At 45.6% G+C, this 19,912-nt stretch overlaps 1 non-coding gene and 1 pseudogene across 1 annotated transcript; one reads left to right on the forward strand and one right to left on the reverse strand.

Annotated features, from left to right (window-relative positions):
* Window positions 1-4,067: 4,067 nt before the first annotated feature.
* On the reverse strand, window positions 4,068-4,893 carry LOC132418058 (BTB/POZ domain-containing protein KCTD2 pseudogene; annotated as a pseudogene).
* Window positions 4,894-14,870: 9,977 nt separating this feature from the next.
* LOC132419139 (U6 spliceosomal RNA) lies at window positions 14,871-14,972 on the forward strand. Its single transcript, XR_009518144.1, has one exon. It is a non-coding gene; the product is annotated as a U6 spliceosomal RNA (small nuclear RNA).
* The last annotated feature ends 4,940 nt before the right edge of the window (window positions 14,973-19,912 follow it).

Below are 19,912 nucleotides of genomic sequence, written 5' to 3' on the forward strand. Positions count from 1 at the left end.
CATTTCTGTTTTCATTCATTTGTCTCTTAAGCACAGACTTCCAATACATACAATGAATCCTATCTGGATGTTCATTTCATCTCCATATTTTGGGAATCTAAAACCTAGAGTATTCCTAGGAAAATCCTTGTATATATGCACGAGGATATGTGTGCAAAAATAGTCTTGGTAGCATTGTTTATAAGTGCTCCAAACTGGAAACACCCCAAGTGTTCACCAACAGCAGAAATAATATGTAAGTTGTGTAATATTCATACCATGGAATACTATACAGCAGTGGGAGTGAACAAATAGAGCCACATGCCACAAGAGAGTGTTTGGAGCCCTCACAAAATATATACAGTATAACTGATTTCTCTAAATTCAAGCACAGGCAAAGCTAAACCACATTGTTCTAAAATGCATACATGAGAGGTCAAAATATAAGAAAAAGCATGGAAGTGATTACTATAAAAGTCAGGAGAGGGATTATTTCTTGAGGACAGAAGACAATGATCAGGAGGGAGGGATACCTGGGGATTTCGAAGATGGGGGTGATGTCCTATTCCTTGATCTGGGTGTTTTTGACGTGTGTTCCCTTTAGAAACATTTGTTAAATTGCACGTGTAGGTTTTAGGCACGTCTCTGTTTTTTTACTTCAACGTGAAAAAAGTTTATTAAAGTTTTTTTTAAAACCCTAGCCCGGCTTTTGTACTTTTATTTGCTAAATCTGGCCACAGTATACTGTCCAGGACACTAGTACAAAAGGAGGCCTCTACAACATATGCCTGAAGACTAAGTTATACACCCAACTAGCAAACTGTTCAATAAAACATGTTCTAGGGCTTCCCTGGTGGCGCAGTGGTTGAGAGTCCGCCTGCCGATGCAGGGGACGCAGGTTTGTGCCCCGGTCCGAGCCGTGGCCGCTGAGCCTGCGCGTCCGGAGCCTGTGCTCCGCAACGGGAGAGGCCACAACAGTGAGAGGCCCGCGTACTGCAAAAAAAAAAACCATGTTCTATTCTCCTATCTTGACAAATACACCCTCACAATGACAAAGTTGATAAATATATATGTAAAGCTATGATATTTTCTTTTCTGTTTCATGTCTTTATTGACCAGAGAGGAAAAAAAAAAGGGTCACAGCATTTCAGACTTTATTCAAACACACAAATGGTAACAAAGGGCACCCACAAGTGACAGGCATGGTCCCTAAGGCCTGGCTCAAAGGCCATGCTGGAGGTGTGGATGACTTCTCAGCCCTACTCCCTCAGCATCTCTGTCCCTTCCTCCTCTGCACCTCACGGACACCCCTGAGATCAGTTAAAATTGTGCAGAAACTAAGTTACTCTAGAGGAGGTTGGGCCCTGCCTCACTGCCAAGAAAGCGCAGGTTCTGAGGAGAAGATGGAAGCGGGCTTCGGGGTCGTCGCTCAGGAGACGCCAGGCTGCTCCCTGGGTCTGGCCTGCATCACCCACAGCCTCGGACCTGGGCAGGGAAGGAAGCAGGGAGACACTCCCCACGTGGCAGCCCTGGGCAGCTGGAGAGCGTGGGTCGCTGGTCATGTGATACCCCCCAGCCCATGGCCAGACCTCTGCCTGAAGTTACTCCCCCGGAGGGAGAAGCTTTCAAGAAAAAAACACCAACTAGGTTCAAAATACTTTTCCAGAAACCTTAAGAAATGAATCACTCTCAGATTCCTGGAGCATTGGAACAACTGAAATTGTCATGGGGTTGCTGGGAGGAGGGAAACTTGGTGAAAGGCAGCCCTCTAGTTCCTCAGATCACTTAGCAAGGGGCTCAGCAGTCTTTTCGCAGGCTCCACCGTGGACCTCTGAGAAGCATGATGAAAGAAACAATGCATCCTGAGGAGCTGGCCCACACCTCCTTCTTGCTGGCTTGGGACCAGAGGCTGACCATCAGGTGAGCCCCAGAGAGCAAATCTGATTGGGCACGAGGCCCCACATGCAGCTGCTTTCCCTCCTTTCAGTCTGACGGTTCTTATTCAGATCGGCCAAAGAGCACCTCGCCCACAGTTCTGTCCTACGTAGGGCAGCTTTTCCTTGACTCACTCAAAATCTTTTTTTTTTTTTCCCTGAAAGATGACAGGATGGACATCTGTCACCTTTCTGAAGGCGTGACTGTTTTTATTGTAGGTAGAAGTTCCTCTAACATTTTACAACTGTAAAAATCCTGGGCTCGGGCCAGACTTCCGAGGTGCTGACGTGCACGTTCACGTTTGTGCGCAGACATGGCGTGTCAGCAGACGCCCTGGATACACACTTCTACCCTACTCTACACAGACACATGAGGGCAACGTGCGAATCCTGGAGAAGGGTTAGGCCACCTGGGCAGGGGCAGGTCACAGGCTCAGACGACATTTGGCTTAGTCGATAGTCATTTCCAAAACACCATGACCCCAGACCCACGCAGTAAGCAGCTGAGCTGTGGAGCAGAGAGAACCTCAGCTTTGAAGGCGCCCAGGAGCCATGGGCTTGAGGGGGCTCTTATGGATGGAGCATTCCCCACGGGCACCTCCCCCTCCTCCAGACCATCTGCCACCCTAAGAAAGTCACCCGGGGCAAAGTCAGGACTCTCTGGCCCCTTTGCGTTCCATGACTACTCATCGAGACTCAAAAGCTTAGAGAGTCCAGTTACGAGCTCCGAGGGCACAGCCCAAAGGAGGGCTTTCCTCCTCTGGGTCCAACAGCGTTGGATCCTCGACGCCTTCGCACTCCTCAGAAAGAAGTGGTGGTGAGGGCTAGGTCAGAGATGGGGGAGTCCTCAGACTGCCCAGCAAACCCACACACACTATGGGGGATGGTGCGGGGCTCACTGACACCGCCCAGGTCGGAAACCAAGAAGAGACACAAATATCGCACTTTGGGTCAAGGCATTTCCAAGAGACGGTCACAAAAATGATACCACTTTTGGATACTACAACATAACACAGTTGGCAACTTTCAAAGAAAACAGCTGTCCCCACCCCAAGCCATCGAGGGTCTAAAGTCCCTTTACCCTCAGCCCCATTTTAAAAAGTCAGGGAAGGAAGATGGGCCAATGCACGGCAAGAAAAGGCTGCAGAAGCAGTTACATCAACTACCTAAAGCGCCTGTCTGTCTGTCCCATTCAATGCAGGATGCCGCCTGCCTCAAACCTCTTCTTGGGGAGAAAGCAAGCTATCTGGGGGGTCCAGGCTGCTGGAGACAAACGACGCAAAGCTGAACATGGTAGCAGCTGGGTGCCCCGAATCCAGAGCTGCGATCCCCAGTCTCCAACCACAACCAAGGACACCCTATCCTCCCCCTCCTCCAAGAGGCTTTGTTCATAGGAATGTGAGGTACTCTGGCAACTCTATCCAAACCTCAGTTCAACAACCTGAAGCTAGAACCCTCTGCATCTGCTGCATTATTTTGGGGTGCATGGGCGGGGAAAGATGGTGTTACAGGGCTTCCCTAGTGGCGCAGTGGTTGAGAGTCCGCCTGCCAATGCAGGGGACACGGGTTCGTGCCCCGGTCCGGGAAGATCCCACGTGCCGCGGAGCGGCTGGGCCCGTGAGCCATGGCTGCTGAGCCTGTGCGTCCGGAGCCTGTGCTCCGCAACGGGAGAGGCCACAACAGTGAGAGGCCCGCGTACCACAAAAAAAAAAAAAAAAAAAAAAAAGATGGTGTTACAAAGCGGCTGCCAACGTCCGACATGGCCCACTCAGGTGGAAACATGGCACAGCGCAAGGAAAAACCTCTTCGTTTTCTCCAGCTTCCTTGAAGCACAGCGTATGTGCAAAGACCTAGGCCTTCCTCTTCCCCTCCCCCTAGCCCTAGATCAGCTCCAGCTGGGAACCCGGCCCAGCTGCTCTTGTAAAGATTTGTTATAACACTGGCTAAGAAAACAGAAGCAGGTTCTGAAAAGGTATTCTGCAGCCGGAAGCGGCCTCTGTCTTCAGGTTCCTGGGGGGGGGGGGGGGGGGGGGCTGGGGTTCCTTTGGTTTTGACCAGAACACTTCTCCACCGGGGGGCCAGGCTCAGCTTTGCCTTGCAGTAGTTCAGTTACTGTACAGGAGCAAGATTTAACTTCACAGAGGTGCTCTGCTGGGTTGCTCTCTCGTCGGTTAGGACTCCGGACTTTACATCCGATATCCTCTCTCCTGAAGAATCTTTGCCTTCTCGCTCGGCTCAATGACAATGCCATTGGTAGAATTATTTAATTCTCTGGAGACAACACAGAGGAATTCTGCCTGATCCTCATTTCCATAGTCATAGGAAGATCCGATGCTGATTAGCTGTTCGAATTTCCAACCGTCAGACATAGTGGACACCATCTGCGTGAGCTCCTCGTCTTGGCACTGCAGGACTCTGTACACGTGCTTCACGGGGCCCTGTGAAGTTCTGTTCTCGTTGTCCCGTATCCTTTCCTTAACAAGTCGCACGAGAGACGCAACGTTGTAAAACTCCGCTTCCTCCAGCCACACCTTCTTCTGCCAACTCCTTCGTAATGATGAGCTTCCCAGGGCGGAGGTAGTTCAGGGTAGGACCAAAGTAGGTAGTGTCCCTGTCAATCAGATAGGCCCCTGTCTCGTCCTTGTCTGAGTCCAGCTCCGGGTCCTCCTGGCAGCAGAGGCGGCAGAGAAGAGACTTGGGCTCCCGGCCTAGGATCGGCCTGGTGGTCACGAAGTAGGTGCCGCCCACGTTCAGCCGGACCCAGCGGGCGGCTCCACCGGCCCCTGCCCGCGCGGGCGGTCCGGGACCCGGCTCCAGCGACTGCGCGGCGGCGGTGGGCTGGCGGCCGTGCCCGCGGGGCGTCGGGCCAGCGGGGCGAGGGCTGGGGGGGCTCGCGACCCGGGCCGCCCCCGTCGCCCAGCCCACTCCCGCCACCCCCTCCCAGCCCCGCCATCGCCGGGTCCAGTTACAGCTCCGCCATCTTGGGCCGCCGCCGCCGCTGCCCGCGCGCCTATGATATTTTTTGTATGACTGAAATTCAGTAAAACATCAAAGACTACTGAAGTCAGTTATGTTTGTGTGTGTCTGTATTTTGTGAGTTTGGAGGATTAATAAAATAAAGACATACATAATTCATACATTAGCATATATATTGCTTAAATTTTATTTTATTGCCTGAGTTTACAAAGTCACAAATTATGCTACTATAATTAAAAATTTCACATAACTTGTGTTCTGTTGATAGTAATTATCTAAAGAATTTTAAACAGAAGATGTGTGTTCGAAAAAATTCAGTCTCCCTCCTATATATCTCTGACACCCACACTATGACCACACTCACAACACTTCTGACACCAGATATGTGTGGGTTTCCCCACTAAGCAATTCTCTGCAACACCAGGTGGGTGTCCTACAATTCAACTCAATTCTGACACTATCTACCTGGAGACAGAATTAGATTCCACAAGTTAAAGACTCAGTCCCACAAGACTGCCCCACCCTCACTTCAGATGCCAATTGTAAGCCCAGACTATTACCTGTACTTCTGACCATCCAGCTGTAAATCGGAAGTTCCCGTGACCCCCTCCTCGCGTTTGATTAACTTCCTAGGGTGACTCACAGAACTCAGAGAAACAGTTTACATACTGTTTACCAATTTATTATAAAAGGATATGATAAAAGATACAGATGAACTGGCAGATGGAAGAGATGTGTAGAGCAAAGTATGTGGGAAGAGGGTTGGAGCTTCCAGCCCTCCCTGGGTGAGTCACTCTCCCCAAATCTCCACATGTTCACCAACCCGGAAGCTCTCCAAACCTGGTACTTGTGGTACATTTATGGAGGTTTCCTCACATAGACATGGTTGATCATTAACTCCATTTCCAACCCCTCTCCCCTCTTTGGAGAATGGGGGATGAGACTGAAAATTCCAAGCTTCTAATCATGGCTTGGTCTTACTGGTGATCCAGCCCCCATTCAGGACCCCACCAAGAGCCACCTCAAAAGACACTGCTGTCACCCAGAAAATTCTAAGGGACTTAAGAGCTCTGTGTCAGGAACTGGGGCCAAAGATCAAATATTAGAACAAAAGATGCTCCTAGTGCTCTTATCAGTTAGGAAATTACAAGGGTTTGGGGAGCTTGTGCCAGAAACCAGGGACAGAGACCAATATATGTTTTCTATTATCTCACAAGATGTAACTGCATTAAAATTGTATACATTTTTAATATATTTACATCAAATTTTAAAATTAAGGTAGGTAGCAAAAATCAAAATATTAAAACATTTTCATATGTTTCAAAAACATTTTTCTTATAAAATATTAAAAATTGTGTATTAAAGTTAAATGGCAGGACTTCCCTGGTGGTGCAGTGGTTAAGAATCCGCCTGCCAATGCAGGGCACACGGGTTCGAGCCCTGGTCCAGGAAGATCCCACATGCCACGGAGCAGCTAAGCCCGCGAGCCACAACTACTGAGCCCACGTGCCACAACTACTGAAGCCCGCGCACCTAGAGCCCTTGCTCCACAACAAGAGAAGCCACCGCAATGAGAAGCCCGTGAACCGCAACGAAGAGTAGCCCCCGCTCGCTGCAACTAGAGAAGGCCCACGTGCAGCAACGAAGACCTAACGCAGCCAAAAATAAATAAAATGGAAAAAAAAAAAAGTTAAAAGGCAGTGCTTGCCAAGGGCTGGGGGGTCGGGGGATGGGGAGTTAGTGTTTAATGGGTACAGAGTTTCAATTTTGCAAGATGAAAGGAATTCTGGAGAGGGATAGCGATGATGATTGCAAAACAATATAAATATATTTAATACTGCTCAACTGTATACTTAAAAATAGTTAAGGTGGTAAATTTTATGTTATGTGCATTTTACCATAATAAAAACATTTTTAATTAACTGGGAAATATAATCAACAGACATCAAATTTTTATCTGAATTATTTAAATAAAGATGACATTTTAAGTTTTTGAAAATTTAATTCTTATTAAATATTTTATAACAGTAAAACAATACAAAAAATCTGGTATCACATTTCACACATTAGGTTGAGACCTACATATATACCAAATTAAGAGTAATATAAATTTTTTATATTATGTTTTAAAATATTGTTTATATTATTTATATGTTTTAAAATATTGTTCAATATTTGGCCAATGTTCCTCAGTTGCGATGTTGTGAAAATCACCTTAATTCTGTGAGTACCTCCAGAACCATGAATTGGGATTCTAAGAGAAGCAAGAAAATGGACACTTGGAACCACTGGGGCAATCGCTTATATTTGTGTGATATTCAGTGATGATGTCTTTTCTCTTACCAAGCACTTCAGTCCCTCTAGCCACTCTGAAATGCTCTCCACCTCTGGCGTCCTCAGCAGCCCAACCCACAAGTCTCCACAGCATGTGGCTCTGGTCACCTTTGGTTTGAAGGACACAAGATGCCTGAACACGAGTCAGTAATGGGAGTGGATGTTCAAGGTCACAGGCCAGACTGTGCCAATGCCGACTAGCTGATCCTAAGCTAAGAGGTGCCCATGTGCTTGTTAATAAGTGTGTTTTTATGACCTGTATGGCTCTCTGAAATGTGGAGCACATTTCAGAGGCAGGGGTCCCTCTAGCCCAGATCTAAGCATGGTACTGGCTCTGGGAACCTGATCAGATCAAAATGAATTCAAGAAGGAAGTAATCATCCAGACCCTTGGCAAGAGTAAGTTTGACAGGCTTTCCTCCAGTTCTACTAACATAAGGAAACAACCATGCTTTTGTAGGAAGTTCCATCACAGCTAAGTGAAATGTCAACCAGGCAACAGCTAGCCTGAAGCTAGGTAATAAGAAAGCCCCTCACTGAGGCCTTCCCTGTTTCCTTCCCTCCACCAGGTAGTGACAGAGGAGAAGCTGCTCCTTCTACAGTCCCTAACACCAGGGATGCCATTTCCCCCCCTCCAATGGAAGTAAACTTCTCTCTTCAATTTGGGGTCAGTTTACAAAATATTCAAGTTTCAAATGCTGAGGCTAGAGGCTTGGCAGCTGGCCAGGAAGAGGCATGAGGCCAGAACTGAACTTTGCCCTTCCAGCGGACTGACTGTCCCCACTCTGCCTGCCTTTTTCACTCTGTGAAGTTCCCGGCGTCATCATGGTGTGCCCCATCACCCCAGTGCCCCCGCCCCCATGCTGGGGGCATTATAGAACCCTCCCTGCTATTCCAGTGTGGAGAAAAGGGAAGTTCCCTACACTGTTGGTGGGAATGTAAATTGGTGCAGCCATTATAGAAAACAGTCTGGTGGTTCCTTAAAAACTAAAAACCAGCAATTCCACTCCTGGGCATGTATCCAGAGAAAGCTCTAATGCAAAAAGATACATTCACCCCAATGTCCATAGCAGCACTATTTACAATAGCCAAGACATGGAAGCAACCTAAATGTCCATCAACAGATGAACAAATAAAGAAGATGTGGTACATATATACGATGGAATACTACTCAGCCATAAAAAAGAATGAAATAATGCCATTTGCAGCAACGTGAATGGACCTAGAAGTTATCATCCTAAGTGAAGCAAGTCAGACAAAGACAAATATCATATGATATTACTTCCATGTGGAATCTAAAAAATGCTACAAATGAACTTATTTACAAAACAGAAATAGACTCACAGACGTAGAAACCAAACTTATGGTTACCAAAGGGGAAAGGGGAGGGGAGGGATAAATTAGGAGCCTGGGATTAGCGTATACACACGACTCTATATAAAATAGATAGAAAATAAAGTATAAGTATAGTATAGCACAGGGAACTACATTCAATATCTTGTAATAAACCATAATGGAAAAGAATCTGAAAAAAGAATATATATATATATCTGAATCACTTTGCTGTACACTAGAAACTAACACAACATTGTAAATCAACTATACTTCGATTTAAAAAAAAGACTATATTCAATGTCCTGTGATAAGCCATAATGGAAAGAAATATGAAAAAGAATATATATATGTATAACAGAATCACTTTGCTGTACAGCAGAAATTAACACAACATTCTAAATCAACTATACTTCAATAAAAATAAAAACAAACACACAAAAAAGAACTGTCCCTGCTATTTCTTTGAGCAAGAAGCTGAGATCTTCGACCAATGCAAAATCTGCAGTAGACTTCTCACCTGGGGAGGCGGCTACTGGTCTTCTACCCCATGACTCCATGAAAGAGGTTGATTTTCATTATTATGCATTCTCACTAAGGCTTTTTTCCATGAATTTTTAAACATAAGCATTCGTACGTCACAAAAAAAAATCTCAAATATGATTCCATTTTAGAGCTCGCTAGGTTAGTTAGATGGAGTTGCCATCAGTTAAGAGAACACAGGAGGAAAAACATAACGTAGATGGGAAAGTGATGAGGCCAGTTTGAGACATGTGAGGCGGCACAGCCCTTGGAAGTCAGTGAAATGGCTAATGGGCGATTGGAGATTTAAGCTGAAACTCCAAGGAGAAGTCTGGGATACAAATACATCTATCATTCCTGTCTACCGGTCAGATAAAATTTGGGGCCGAAGCATACTCATACCTTTATATTCCCACAGATAGAACAGCCCTTCAGTGACTGGGAAGGACAACTCCTAGGACTTATGTGATGTCACAAGGAGAAAAGCAGAGTTGTTGAGAAGAGTAGTTAGCTGAGGGAGCCGAAAATAGAGCTTTGTGGCAGAATCAGACCTCAGGTTTGCAGACTGCAGGTTTAACCCCAGGAAGTCAGTAGACAAAGGGGAAGTGAGGGGCTTAAGATAAGGCGGAACACTAAAGACAACTTAGCAGAATCTCCTCAAAAGGTTAGAGGAATTGTCCCAGGTCACTCAGCAGAGCACCTTAGTTAATCAGTGATTCAATTCTGTCTCCCCAAATTCTGGTCCCAGCTTTCCTGTGAATCCCCTGGGTGGCTGTCTATGTCTTTGTCTTATCTTTCAAAGGAGTGAGTGGGCAACTGCTCTACCCTAGAGAATTAAGAAACGTGTAAATGAATATATTTAACCTATAAAATTTATTCCATTTCATTGGAATAATAACTAATTATCCATTTAAAAGGGTTTATTAATAGATGAGTCACAGGTATGAAATGTACAGCATGGGGAACGTAGTCAACAGCTATGTAATATCTTTGCATAGTGACAGATGGTAAAAGTAGACTTATCATGAAGATCATTTTGTAATGCGTAGAAATATCGAATCACTGTGTTGTGTACCAGGAACTAACATAGTGTTGTAGGTCAATTACATTTCAAAACCAAACAAACTCATAGAAAAAATGATCAGATTTCTGGTTACCAGAGGTGGAGTTGGGGGGAGGGAGAACTGGATGATGGTGGTCAAAAGGTGCACACTTCCAGTTATAAGTAAGTACTAGGGATGTAATGTACAACATGATTAATATAATTAACATTATATTATATATAATGTGTTATATATGTTATATATTATGTATCATATATAATATGTTATATATGAAAGTTATTAAGAGAGGAAATCCGAAGAGTTCTCATCACAAGGAAAAAATTTTTTTTTCTTTTTCTTTTAATTTTTATCTATATGAGATGATAGATGTTCACTAAACTTATCGTGGTAATCATTTCATGAAGTATATAAGTCAAATCATCATGTTGTACACCTTAAACTTATCCAGTGCTGTATGTCAACATATCTCAATAAAACTAGAAGAAAATAAAATACAATACAATAAAATAGGGTTTGTTGCATAACTTGTGTACAGAATATTGAAATCATTTCATAGGTCGGAAGACTTAGTTGGAGGACAAAATAAACTAATCCCAAAACAATTCAGAGTTGTCACCTGTTCCTGACTTTCCTCATTCTCAACCATCATCCATTTGGCTTCATCCTGTGGTTTTGTTTTGGTTTTTTTCCCCAAAGAATAAAGCTTTGCTCTTCTCTCCCCAGCTTCCAGAATGGTGCCTGGCACATAGCAGACACTCAGCCAATAGTCACTGAATGACTGAATCAATCCTCTGAAAGTCTATTGGAATCAGATTCCTGATCAAAAAGAGTTACATCCTTCTCAACAACGGAAGTGTGTCTTTTTTTTTTTCTTTGATGACAAACAATTTGATGACAAATTTTTTTTCAGATGACAAACGTCATTTGGAAAACTTGAAAATTTAGAAAAGTGGAGAATTTGGAAGCAGCAGAAAAGTTTTGAAGAGAAGAAATCCTGACATCTTACTACTCCGGGCTACCACAAAACAGTTGAAGGTTTTTAGGATTATAATTAATCAACTAATCTGTGGTCATAATAGAAATGTTAGAGACAGAGGCAAAAAGGGGAAAGGGAGGAAACTGTAGCATCCTCAGAGGAGAATGGGTGGTCCAGTGGTTAAGAATGTACCTTCCAATGCAGGGTACATGGTAGTCCAGTGGTTAAGAATCCACCTTCCAATACACGGTACGTGGGTGGTCCAGTGGTTAAGAATCCACCTTCCAATACAGGGTACGTGGGTTCAATCCCTGGTCGGGGAACTAAGATCCCACATGCCATGGGACAACTAAGCCCGCATGCCACAACTAGAGAAGATCTCGCGCGCCGCAACTAAGACCCAACACAGCCAAATAAATTTTAAATAAATAAATAAATAAATTTTCTTTTTTTTTTTTTCCAAAAAAAGGAGAATGGCTCAGGTCTTGAGCTTTAAAGAAAGCAGTTTGCAGTTAACAGGGCTTCTGGGACATTACTCTGAGCTGCCTGGGAGCCTGGGGCCAGGACAAGGTCTGGCCCTGAGGTGAGAAGACAGTTGGGACTTCCCTGGTGGTCCAGTGGGTAAGACTCTGTGCTCCCAATGCAGGGGGCCCAGGTTCAATCACAACTAAGAGCCGGCGCAGCCAAAAAAATAAATACGTATTTAAAAAAAAAAAGAAGACAGCCACAGGCCCCCATAGCACGTGTCTATTTAAAATGTATACATCAGAATTTAAAGTCAAAATTATTTAAATCATACTGAAATTTTATTAATTTGAAAGTTTAATTAAATCTTGGTAACTGTTTTTATAAATACATAGCTTTTTGCATTATTAGTGTTCAATGCCCATTTTGGGCTCCATAGTAGAGAGCTGACATCAGGTTTCCTGCACATTACAAGTGTGTGTGTGTAGGTACCATGCATATTATAGATTTAAGAGTAATACGGGGCTTCCCTGGTGGTGCAGTGGTTACGAATCCGCTTGCCAATGCAGGGGACACGGGTTCGAGCCCTGGTCCGGGAAGATCCCACATGCCGCGGAGCAACTAAGCCCGTGCACCACAACTACTGAGCCTGCGCTCTAGAGCCTGCGAGCTACTACTGAGCCCGCGAGCCACAACTACTGAAGCCTAGAGCCTATGCTCTGCAACAGAGGGAAGCTACTGCAATGAGAAGCCCACGCACCGCAACGAAGAGTAGCCCCTGCTCGCCACAACTAGAGAAAGCCCACACGCAGCAACGAAGACCCAATGCAGCCAAAAATAAATAAATAAATTTATTTTTTTAACAAAAAAGAGTAATACGAATTTTTTAATGTCTCATGGTGCTCCTAGCCACCATGTGGTACCTCTGGAACCACAAAGGCAAACAAGAATGCGGACGTGCAGCGTCAATGGGAAATTATACTTGATTATGTGTGAATCTCTTGCATTCATGCTCTCCGGAAGGAAGGGTTTGACAAATCAATTTGTCTTTTCTTTCACCTCAACTTTCTGCAGCTCAAATTCTCCCGGGCCTCTGAAGCAGTGGCCTCTCCAAGATCAGGGGAGGCACAGCCCACAGACCTTCACAGCATCCAGAAATAGTCGCCTTTTATTTTGAAAACACAGTGTAAGCCGCTGCGCAGAAGTATTTCCCTGGGGCCCGAACAGTTGTGAGTCACACCAGCTCCGGGCTCAGGGCTCTGCCAGCACTGACCACTGGATTCCAAGGCGGAGATGCCCACGCACTCTCTACCGTATGTATTCTGTATGTTCTTGTGGTATGTGGCACCCTCCAAAGAATGGAGCCCAGGGCCGGGCCCTCTCACCCAGGTTGCAGGGCAATATTGGATTAGGACCTCCCATTGCCTCCTGGGGCAGCCCAGCCCATGTTGTAGGCCTACACAGGACAGAACAGTAAAAGACTGTGACAAAAAAACACTTCCAGGCTCACCTGTGCGTCACAGGATACACTCTCATTTTTTGTGTTGATTCAATATTTTTATAGATTATACTCCATTTAAAGTTATTACAAAATAATGGTCAAATTTCCCTGTGCTGTACTATATATCCTCATTGCTTATTTATTTTACACATAGTAGTTTGCATCTCTTAATCTCCTACCCCTATCTTGCCCCCTGTCCCCCACACAGGCTCACTTTTGAAGCCACTTGCCAGATGCATTACCACGGGCAGAGATTGCCTGACCCACTGCAAGGCCGTTTTATGGGAAGACAAGCCCCGTCCCAGGCAGGCTCTACAGCAGCTTTTGTGGAGAGGGCTGGGTGCTTCCTGCACAACCTCACTGGAGCCAGCCAGAGCTGGGAATGAAGCCCAGGCACTGTGGCTGTGTGCGAGGTCCCCTGGCCCTGGGATGGGGTGGGGGGCACCAGGAGGGAGTTTCATGAGGACAGCTGGGCTTGCTCAGAGCCCAGTAGACCAGGCTGAGGAAACAGGAGTCACCACAGCCACGGAGAGCTAAGTATGCACCAGTCCCCCTCACAAGATCTCTGGGAAAAGACCATGGATGAGCCGGTAAGGTGGTCATGTTTGCCATTTCTCCTTTTCACAGACCAAGTCTCCTCTGATAGAGGGCAGAGGAATGGGCCATGAATATGAATGGGCAACTTCCAGAAAAATGGAAACCCTACAGGACAAAATGGTTCAGGCCCTTCAACAGATAAACTGTAAAGAAAAGAAAGGGATGGGGGACTTCCCTGGTGGCGCAGTGGTTAAGAATCCACCTGCCAATGCAGGGGACCCAGGTTCCAGCCCTGGTCCGGGAAGATCCCACATGCCGCGGAGCAACTAAGCCCACGAGCCATAACTACTGAGCCCGCGTGCCGCAACTACTGAAGCCCGTGCACCTAGAGCCTGTGCTCCACAACAAGAGAAGCCACCACATTGAGAAGCCCATGCACTGCAATGAAGAGTAGCCGCTGCTCACCGCAACTAGAGAAAGCCCGCGTGCAGCAACGAAGACCCAACACGGCCAAAAATAAATAAATTAAAACAAGCAAACAAGTTATTTAAAAAAAGAAAAGAAAGGGATGGAAGGGGGAAATAAGTTAAAAGTGACTTAGAAGACATTTAAATAAAAGTTTTTAAAAGGCAAGCTAGTGCTCACTTCGGCAACACATACACTAAAATTGGAACGTGGGCTTCCCTGGTGGCGCAGTGGTTAAGAATCCGCCTGCCAATGCAGGGGACCCGGGTTCGAGCCCTGGTCCGGGTAGATCCCACATGACACAGAGCAACTAAGCCCGTGTGCCACAACTACTGAGCCTGAGCTCTAGAGCCCGCGAACCACGGCTACTGAAGCCCGTGCACCTAGAGCCCGTTGTCTGCAACAAGAGAAGCCACCGCAATGAGAAGCCCGTGCACCACAACGAAGAGTAGCCCCCTCTCGCTGCAACTAGAGAAAACCAGCACGCAGCAACGAAGACTCAACACAGCCTAAATAAATAAACAAATAAGTAAATTTATTAAAACATAAATAAAGGGCTTCCCTGGTGGCGCAGTGGTTGAGAGTCCACCTGCCAATGCAGGGGACACGGGTTCGTGCCCTGGTCCAGGAAGATCCCACATGCCGCAGAGCGGCTAGGCCCATAAGCCATGGCCGCTGAGCCAGCATGTCCGGAGCCTGTGCTCCGCAATGAGAGAGGCCACGACAGTGAGAGGCCCACATAACGCAAAAAATAAATAAATAAATAAATAAATAAATAAATAAGAAATAAAAAAACATAAATAAAATAAAATTGGAACGATACCGAGAAGATTAGCATGGCCCCTACACAAGGATGACGCACAAATTCATGAAGCATTCCATTTTTTTGTGGGAATGTAAACTGGTACAACCACTATGGAGAACAGCATGGAAGTTCCTTAAAAAACTAAAAATAGAACTACCATATGACACAGCAATCCCACTCCTGGGCATATATCTGGAGCAAACCATAATTCAAAAAGCTGTGTGCACCCCAATGTTCATTGCAGCACTATTTACAATAGCCAAGACATGGAAGCAACCTAAACATCCATCAACAAATGAATGGATAAAGAAGATGTGGTACATATATACAATGGAATATTACTCAGCCATTAAAAAGAATGAAATAATGCCATTTGCAGCAACGTGGATGGACCTAGAGATTATCATACTAAGTGAAGTAAGTCAGAGAAAGACAAATATCATGTGATATCACTTATATGTGGAATCTAAAAAATGCCACATGAACTTATTTACAAAACAGAAACAGACTCACAGACTTTGAAAGCAAACTTATGGTTACCAAAGGGGAAACATGGGGGGAGGGATAAATTAGGAACTTGAGATTAACATATATACGCTCCTATATATAAGATAGATAACCAACAAGGACCTACTGTATGGCACAGAGAACTCTACTCAATATTCTGTAATAACCTATATATGTAAAGAATCTGAAAAAGAATGATTATGTGTATAACTGAATCACTTTGCGGTACACCTGAAACTAACACAAGATTGTAAATCAACTATACTCCAATAAAAAATGTTTTTTAAAAGACAAGCTAAACTTACTGTAGGGATGCAAAATTGGTTGATAAAACACTTGTTTTTTTGGGACTAACATAAAAGTCAGGATCATGGTTACTTCTGGGCAAGGGAGGGGGCTATGATTGGGATGGGAAACATGAAGTGGTTTCTAGGGTACCTGGCAAAGCTCTATTTCTTGACCTAGGTGGTAGTTAAAAGGATGCTCGGCTTAAAATAATTCATTGTCATACATTTGCTTTGCTTGTGTCTGTGTTTTATTTTATAATAAAGAGGGTTTGAAAAATAAAAACAGTTTGCTATATAATCTACAAGGACTTCATTTTGCTGTTCTTAGGACCCAGAAACCCTCAGTATAGTTCTTAAGATTCCCAATTCTCTGGTATCTGTTGCGGTCATGCCATTCATACGGTTGTTTTCCAGATGTTGAGCATATGTCCTGGCTATTCTGGGACAACCGTGATTTTAAATAGTCTATCTGCATGTCACTGCAAATCATCATTTCCCCCTAAATTCCAAGATCTTGATGAATTATAGCTACATGAACCGAATCATTAAGCATTGTTTGAGATCGTGGGGCTGAAAAAAAGAAAAAAAAAAAAAAACGCCACCTCACAATTATTTACAAAGTTGAGCTCACAGTGACCCATGTTCTGTTGAGGGAAGACTGTGTGTGCAGCACATTCTGGTCAGAATGCCTGTGGGCGAGGGGAACAGTTCCCTGAGCAATGTCCTCCTCCTTGAGGTACAGTGATTGGCATTCAGGGGACCAAGGATGGTAGACACATTTCTTCTGAAGTAGGAAGAGCCAGAGGGTGGGCCTGGTTCAACAACCATTGGGGCCAAGGATGGGAAAGTAAGGTGAGCAGGCAAGTCTCTAGGTTAGAAGCAGAGATAGAACAGGGGCAAGGCCAGGGGGCAGGACATGGACAGGGCAAGAGTAGGTATGTGTGTGGAAGTGGTGGCTTTCCTTTCTGGCCATCCATCTTATGGGGTGTGCTAAGATGACCTGGTTTATGGGCGGCCCCATCCCTCTGCCATCTCCCCACTAGGCAGCTGGGTAGGGCAAGGAAGAATTGAGCTTCTCCAAATTTGTCTAAGGAAAGATCTTTGCCTTTTCCTGAGAAGAAAATCAGGTTTCCTCTGGTGCTTCTGATCCACCTCCTCTTCCCACAGTACATATCAACTAGAGCTAGCCAAGGTCTCTGCCACAACCCAGTACTTCCTCCCCCGTGTCCTCCTGCTTCCCATCTCTAGTGGGCAGGCTGTTGTGGTGGGAGGTATGGTAATCCCCAGAACCTGTGACTATGTCACCTTATGTGGCAAAAAGGACTTTACACATGTGACCAAGTTCAGGATCTCGCGATGGGGAAATCAGTCAGGATTATCCAGCTGGACCCAGTGTGATCACAAGGGTCCTTCTAAGAGGGAGGCAAGAGGGTCAGAGCTAGAGAAGGTGATGTGATGATGGAAGCAGAAGTGAGAAAGAGAGAGAGAGACATTGAGAGAAAGATTGGAAGATGCTACGCTGAAGGCTTTGAAGATGGAGGGAGGGGCCGTGAGCTAAAGAATGCAGGCAGCCTGTAGCTGGAAAAGGCAAGGAAATGTATTCTCCCCTAGAGGCTCCTGAAGGAACGCAGCCAACACCTTGATGTCTGGACTTCTAACCTTCCAAACTTTAAGATGATAAATGGGTATTGTTTTAAGTCACTAAGTTTGCGGTCATTTGTTACAGCAGTGATAGGAAACTCATAGGGGGAGGAAACGGGGCAGGCTCTCGATGAGCCAGCTGAGGCAGGGAGTGGTAGAAGATGCTGTGGGGTGCCTAGAGAGGGGCCACCGACAGTGGAATTCCACGGGGCTGAGGAAGCCTGTGAGCCTGCATGGGTGGAGAAAGTGGGCTTCAGCTTTTCAACAGGGACAGCTGAAGCAGTGGGAGGGAGGAGAGTCTTGGGTTGTTTTCTCTGATTGTCCGCATGGAGCCCAATGTCTGTTGGCCCATGCCATATTTCCCTTTTGCCCTCATTGTAGGGTATCCCTTTGGCCTCCCTTAAAGCTGACAGGCACTGTGTCCTACCAGGGCAAGGAGAAGCCTTGCTAGATATTAACGGGCAGCTGGCATTATGAGTTAGTTTCAGAGGCAGTAGGGATGAAAGCTCTAGTGATCAAGGAATGGAATGTTCTGGATAGAGGGAGGTGAATTGACAGGTTACCTGTTAGCTGGATGATGAGTTAGCATAGGGCCACATGAGTCATTCAGTTCAGCTGCCAGGAATGAATCGGAAAGCTGCGGTGACCCTTGCCCAGTGACAGGAACTCTGGAAGCTTCAGTTCCCTTAGCTGTGAAATGGGCTGAACATACTATCTACCTCACAGGGCTGTAACTAGGCTTAAGGAGCTAATCCATGGGAAACAGTGCAGCGTCAGCACACAGAAAGCACTCGAGGAAGTTTATCATTATGTAACACTGCAGCCTCAATTGGAAATCAGGTGGCCTGTGGAGGTGGAAAGGCCCTTTGGTAAACAGGGCAAAGGGAGGTCTGTTGAATGCAGGTGGTGAGGTGTATCAGATCACGCCGTAACATGGATGGATGGGGCACAACCATCAGGAAGTCCAACAGGATGCTCGGTAATCAGGAAGTGGATGTCAAACCCTGTCCTCGGCAGGGACGCATGCATGGTGGGGGGTTGGGGGGTAACATGACACACCCTGAAAGGCAGGCCTCGGGACCTGACAGTCACCTCGTCCCTATCCCTGTAACATGGGGCATGACTCTACCGTGGTGAGGAGTGGCCAGGAAGTCCAGGGGTCCATCCTGGGGCCAGGCCAGAGCAGGACCCCTGCAGGATGCAGCTAGTACAGAAAGAGCTGGTGGCAAGGCCAAGTTCGGTGAGCCCGGTGAGCGCCAGGCCTGAGGTAGCTGAGATCATTCAAGGAGACCAAAGGGTAAGAGGAGGACTGGACCTGAGAGGGAAAATGCAGCACCAGGAGCTGGAGTGCCAAGGGGCAAAGTCCAGTGGGAGGCTGGGAAGCACTGGGCAACTCCTCACCAGCTGAAGGCCTGGGCCCCCAGGGGAATGCTCCATGGCTGTCCGTGGCGGGCTGTGCCTGAATCAGTTGGCCTAACTTTGTCAACCGTTCCAGGCTGTTTGAAGAGTCTGGGGAAACCTTCAAGGAAATATTTAAATGCAGTTTTCTGTTTCAGTGTCAAAATGAGTGCAAAAGACATGAGAAGAAGACATAGTTTTAAAAATGTTGACCTTGTACCATCTATACTCAGTGGAAAAGTGGCATGAATGTTTTTTACAGTGGGAAATCTGACTTCACAAACACAGCCAAAGAACCATCAGTTCCCTACCCGTTCTGCAGCTTCTATTATGTCTGTGAAGAAAATTTTCATGAAATTATTCTATTAAAATGGAAGAGTATTTTTATAGTCAAATAAACAGTTGTCATTTAAGTGGAGCACCCCATTACCTAACAGAGCCATGATTTCAGATTGTACTAAACATCAATTTTCACATATTTAAAACCAATATTTTATCAGCACTAACAAAAAGTGGAACAATTGTAGAAGAGTTTTCTTCCAAAGCCTCAATTTTTTTTTTCTTCTTTTTTTGGCCACACCTCGAGGTATGCAGAACTTCCCTGGGGTTGAACCCACGCCCCCTGCAGTGGAAGCGGGGAATCTTAACCACTGGACCACCAGTGAAGTCCCCCAAAGACTCTTAAGAATTAGCCAGTGGGAGACTTCCCTGGTGGTCCAGCGGTTAAGAATCCGCCTTGCAATGCAGCGGATGCAGGTTTGGTCCCTGGTTGGGGAACTAGGATCCCACATGCCGCAGGGCAACTAAGCCTGCGCGCCACAACTAGAGAGAAGCCCACGCGCTGCAATGAAAGATCCCGTGTGCTGCAACTAAGACCCGATGCAGCCAAAAAATAAATAATTAATTAGGGAAAAAAGAAAAGAATTAGCCAGTGGTATTGAGTGAAACGTTATCTCTTAGAAAGATTTCTCTAAATTCAAACAAAAAGTTGTTCCTATCATTACTAAAATTTTTTATGAAAACACTATAGTTAATGTGAAAGCCCCTGAACTTTACATTCTACTGTGGTAGTTAACTGAGTGATTACATAAATATTGTCATTGTTATGAGCCATAAAGAACATGCTACTGAGATTGCTGGCACATCTGCTCAAAGTATAAATACTGACTTTGGAGAAGCAAAACTTACAA

Source organism: Delphinus delphis, chromosome X, assembly GCF_949987515.2.
Source record: "Delphinus delphis chromosome X, mDelDel1.2, whole genome shotgun sequence".
Classification (NCBI taxonomy): Eukaryota; Metazoa; Chordata; class Mammalia; order Artiodactyla; family Delphinidae; genus Delphinus; species Delphinus delphis.